We start from the raw sequence: 6,000 nt of genomic DNA, 5'->3' as shown, positions 1-6,000 counted from the left end.
CGTGTTGTTCTTCTGTACTCGTTTAGAGACTTTCTTCGGAATTGGCGCAGTATAAATACAGATTTTACTAAGAAGTTATTTATGATGTGTACAATAGTTGAGGCGACGCGATAATGGTTATGGTTCAACACTTTAAACAGGTTCTACAGGATAACCTCAACGTTTTAACTATTACCGTTTTTAATGTAAAAACTATAATATTTCATAGCATCTTGTAGCCCCTTTTTTAAAATGGGCGTAAATGACGCATTACGAGCTGTTGTATCATTATTGTCAAACAATCGAAATGCGTGCGCAGTACATTTCTATGAGAAACGGCTAATACTGCCGTTGCATTCACAACTTTGTTTTATATAAATACGGTTGTGATTATGGAGTTATTTAGTGTGTATACAATAGTTTAGTTGACGCGTTAATGGTCATGGTTCAACACTCTAATGACAGGCGTAAATGACGCATTGCAAACTATAGTATCATATTCCATCAATCAAAATACGTGCACGGCACCTCTCTACGACACACGCCATTCAAAGACAGCTAATAATACTCCCGTTTCGTTCACAACTTTATTATCCGATTCAGCAAGGTCGCACGTCTTCATTAAGAATCAGAGACTCAATTTCCAGTCACTTTCTTTGTTACAGATTTGCCCAGGGGAAGAGAAGACAAAAATCGATCTTGATTTCTAGCGGTGTTAATGTGACATTACCACGTATTTTCCTTCACTCTTCTCAAAATAGCATTCTGAACAACCTTATTATAGACCGCTACCTTTTACATCAAGGAGACGCTATTATTTGTTTTTGCTGTTCTAACCTTTACCGTCAAGCTCTACCCACGCCCCTTCGGAAGGACAATAGCCTCGTATTACTTTCTCATTTCCTGCCTTTTTCTTTCCTTTTTTTTAAATCTTTTATTTTATTTTTGTTTTTTATTTTTACATCATACACTCTACCGTCGCTCCTCCATTTATTTTCGAAAGGGCAAAGTTGGCTCAATTTTCCACATTGAAATTAAGAAATTTCTGCGTAAGTGCTGCGTACTATCACACCTACGTGGCTGTGTACTAATATAATAATGCTCCAAACGGTTACACACCTAGGTTCCGACTTCCCTATTTTCCAAAACAGTCGGTGTAGTTTCATATTCCTACCCCTTAAAAGCACTGGAACTTTTGGTAATTTTCAGAAACCAGTCTTCTCACTTGGTGTGTTTCAACATATGCATAAAATAAGAAACCTGTGAAAATTTGAGCTCAATTGGTCATCGAAGTTGCGAGATAACTATGAAAGAAAAAACACACTTGTCACACAAAGTTGTGTGTTTTCAGATGCTTGATTTCGAGACCTCATGAGGTCTCGAAATCAATTTCGTTGAAAATTACTTCTTTCTCAAAAACTACGTTACTTCAGAGGGGTCTGTTTCTCGCAATGTTTTATACTATCAACCTCTCCCCATTACTCGTTACCAAGAAAGGTTTTATGCTAATACTTATTTCGAGTAATTACCAATAGTGTCCACTGCCTTTAAACCCTTAATGACGTCACTAAACTTTCCACCACTCACGTGATCACAAACCGCAGTCAAACAGTGCACGAACGGAAAACACAAATTTGTATTTCTCCAAAATGCATCAGTGGAGCATTCTTTTGTTCACTTCCTCTTGTTGTGTTCCTGCACGTCACAGTTTCCCACAGACTTTGTACATACAATTTCTCTGTGGGAGTTTGCCGAGTTCCCTTGTTGACTGGAAGATTATTAAGACAGATTTGTTTAGTAGAGCGACATTGTTGGCTGTGAAACATTTTCTTTAATATTTCTAGTGAAAAATATTGTCAAAAATTATCAATGTCAAAACACCACACAAGTAAAGTTTCTACCTACAAATCACCACACAAACTTGTAAACACAGACAGACAAACAGACAGACAGACAGACAGACAGACAGACAGAAAGACAAACAGACAGACAGACAGACAGACAGACAGACAGATACAATGTGAGGGGACCTTAGCTTCGGGGCAGTGGGGGTCATCATCAACAACCCGACAGCAAACAATTGTTTTCTTTGTGAGCGCCATCATAATCTTCCTGCTGATTCAAGGTTTGCAGGAATCTTTCTTGTTAAAACGTTGTCATGTTAGAACAAGTACAGTTTCTAACTACAAATCATCCTACTATGTCTATCTTGTAAGCACAGACAGACAAACAGACAGGCACACTGTGAATGGACCTTAGCTTCAGAGCAGTGGAGGTCATCAACCACCCGTCTGCAAAGATGACCTAAAACTCACAGCAAACAATTATTTTCTTGGTGAGCGCCAACCACAATCTTCCTGCTACTTAAGGTTTGTGAGATTGCGAGCAGAAACATTTCCTGTTAAAACGTTGTCATGTCGAACAAGTACAATTTCGACTACAAATCACCCCACAATGTCTATCTTGAAGCACAGACAGACAAACAGACAGGCACACTGTGAATGGACCTTTGCTTCGGGGCAGTGGAGGTCATCAACCACCCGTCTGCAAAGATGACCTAAAACTCACAGCAAACAGTTATTTTCTTGGTGAGCGTCAACCACAATCTTCCTGTTATTTCAAGGTTTGTAAGATTGCGATCAGGAGTTTGTCCCCTTCACCATCTCGACAATTATCGCACGATTCTTACGTTTCCCATTTACTAATCATTGTGAAGGAGCAACTAGATCGTAGTGATGACTGCACCCAAGGTAGTTCATTTATCAATACCAATCACAAGTTTATTAATCGACGACTCTTCCATGTCTCATTTCTATGAGAAGAATGTTGAACAGTAAAAATAACGGAAGACCCTTGTTGCCTTAATATGAATTACTGCCTTCGTGATGACAAATATTCCCCTAGACTCACAGATGTTGTCCAAATAAAATAAGCTTAACATAAAATGCTTGGCACAGCATGGAAAATTTTCTCGGTAATTTAACCACGAATGGTCCCATTCTAGTTTATAAATATTTGTATTGCATGGTGTGTTGACATAAACCAGCGAAGTGGAACGATGAGACGAAAATAATATTTAGTTTAGCTTGAGGCAACAATTAGTTGTTCTTCTTGTTTTATTCAAAATAAAGAACATACCCGCCACAAAATCAATATTTTGAATAGTACAAACAAAGTTTACGCCACGACAGAGGTGTTGACTTAGAGCAAAATAGTGTAAGTTATACGGTTTTAACTTCCGTTAAAGGTGTACGTTTGGTAATCACTTTTCAAATCAATGGCATAAAAAACTACGTGGTTCGAAGACTATCAACAGCATTTCACCAAGTATTGATGTGGTTATGTAATATTCCCACCAGGGAGCTGAGATGGTTTAAGGGAATGATTTAAGGCCCAGTGACCAGGGGTTATAATGTTGGGAGCGCTTTGAGACGCTCTCCGGGTGTGAAAAGCGCTATATAAAAACTGGATATTTTTAAGGAAAATAATATGTCAGCTTTTATCCCCATAATTTAAATCTGAGAAGCGTTACTGCCAGATACGTTTTTCAGTACGTGTATTCCAATTACGGATTATTCTTACGTGTACATAACCGCTTCCGTTTTCGGCGATATCTCAACATTGTTTAGATGCCATTTGTTATTACAAATATCTAGGATTAAAACATATAGGATTAAAACAATGGAAAGGTTGAACATTGTAAAAAGAGATGAAACTGTCGTCTGGTTTTAGAATGACGAAGCACCTGCCCTATTGCTAAGTTTCATCAAAACGGAATATAAACGGAGGTTGGTTGTTATTTCTATGGGATAAACAAAGCACGGGTTATATTGAAAATAAACACATGGTGCCAGACTATAAATTGGAGGGTTTCATTTCGTCAACAAGAATGTGTTGGGGGGGGGGGGCATTGTCGTACTCATTGGGTGAGGTTTGCACCATGTGTTGGTTTGTGCGTAAAGCGCTCGCCTCTCACCAATGTGACCCCGGTTCAATTCCCGGCCAGGGCTATATGTGAGTTGAGTTGTGCGTTGGTTTTCTGCTGTGCCACGAGGGTTTTCCAGACTAACCGGTTTCCCTCCCTCGGCTCGGGAAAAATCAAACACTTTGGATCTTAATTGGTTAGTGGCTGGTGGCTAAAGGCGCCCTTGCATGCCTTCTTCTCGAACACGTTGTAGCCGCGAGTAAGGATGATTAGCCCCCCCCCCCCCCCCCCCCCAATTATATGGTTTGTTGCTCTGGTTGTCTTCGGGAGGAAGCTTGACTCTAGGCTGCTTTAGTGGTAGTTGGGCTTGGCTTAGTGGTGTACGAAAGTGGGAACAGGAACGGGATAAGCTGAGCTTAGCTCAGTGAAGCGAGTTGTAGGCTGGAGCTGGGACGAAACCTAAACTGAACCTACTGGGAGTGTGTGCTTCAGGTAGATATTTTTGCCTGGAAGATTTTCAAAGTCGATAAAAATTGTTCAAAAGACTCCAGTCTGGATTGTTTTGATTACCGTATAATCAAAATAAGAACACTAAGCTAAGAGGGTAAATGTAATGTAAATAGCTACATTGGGCCCAGACCCGAGAGTCTGATCGGAATTAAATAACAAGAAATATTTACTCTGTACAGACGACTCACTGGCAGAACAATTTTATAACATGTCATTCCTCCAGCTGTTTTATTAATTGAAAGGACGAATTAATTAACATCCGGAGATATTTTATTCAACTCTCTCAAGAACGGGAGATCCAGCGACGAAGTAGACTTGATTCAAGTCCCGTTCACGTGCGAGAGGTCCCTAAGCATACCATTACGATTATAGCAAACAAAATGTTTTGTGGTCCAGGTTGGGGGATGCCGACGTTTAGGCGATGGGACTGAAAAGAAAAGGACTCCCACGGGATTGGGACTTGAGTCAAGTCTAGCAACGAAGATATTCCACTCTTCAGGTTTCACTTCCAAGATGCCTTCTCTCTCTCTCTCGGGTTCAATGACCATTAGAGACGGTGAACAATCCGAGCTCGACCTTCGGGAAGAGCCAACAGCGTGTGTCAGCAAAATATAACCAGAGAAGTGGAAACGCAAAGAAAAACGTCAACTTTATTGATCCAAGCCAGTTGAAGGTTTCTGTCCTCCCACCACACACAGGAAATAAATCATATTAAGAGACATGAAATGCAGAGGGCAAGTTGATCCTGATAACAACACATTGGCTTCATGTGTATGTCAACACTGTGATATGCAGTGCAAATAAACCAGTGGGTTTTTATTCAATTTTTCACGTCAAATTTGAGACGGGAGAAATGTCCTCTTCTTCTCTTTTTTCTTTCTTTTTACTTCAAGGTAGAATTTCTGGTGAGATGATTCGTCAGATAATGTAATAGACAAGTTTGCATCATTCTAGACGTTGCATATAAAATATCCAGTTGTAATGGAAAGTTATATTTTTTTTGACTGGTTTAATAAAACGAGAAGTCATGTTAAACTGAGAATATGGGTGACACTCATTAGGGTGGCCGCCGACGGGCTTCGGTGATAATTGTGTCTCTTAGTTAGACTATGTAACTTGTGACGTCACAGTCATATTTACAAAAGAGCCGCACAAAGCATGGGCACAATTTCATAGCGCTGCTTAAAGGCAGTGGACACTATTGGTAAATACTCAAAATAATTTTATGCATAAAAACTTTCTTGGTACAAGTAATGGAGAGCTGTTGTTAGTATAGAACATTGTGAGAAACGGCTCCCTCTGAAGTAATGTAGTTTTCGAGAAAGAAGTAATTTTCCACGAATTTGATTTCGAGACTTCAGTCTTCGATTTTGAGGTCTCGAAAACAAGCATCTGGAAAGCACACAACTTCGTGCGACAAGGGTGTTTTATCTTTCATTATTATCTCGCAGCTTCGGCGACCAAATGAGTTCAAATTTTCACAGGTTTGTTTTTTTGTGCATAATGTTGAGATACACCAACTGTGGAGACTAGTCTTTGACAATTACCAATAGTGTCCAGTGTCTTTAAGCAGAAAATACTGCTTA

The sequence above is a fragment of the Asterias rubens genome, chromosome 21, assembly GCF_902459465.1.
Source record: "Asterias rubens chromosome 21, eAstRub1.3, whole genome shotgun sequence".
Taxonomy (NCBI): domain Eukaryota; kingdom Metazoa; phylum Echinodermata; class Asteroidea; order Forcipulatida; family Asteriidae; genus Asterias; species Asterias rubens.
This window is presented reverse-complemented; position numbering follows the sequence as displayed.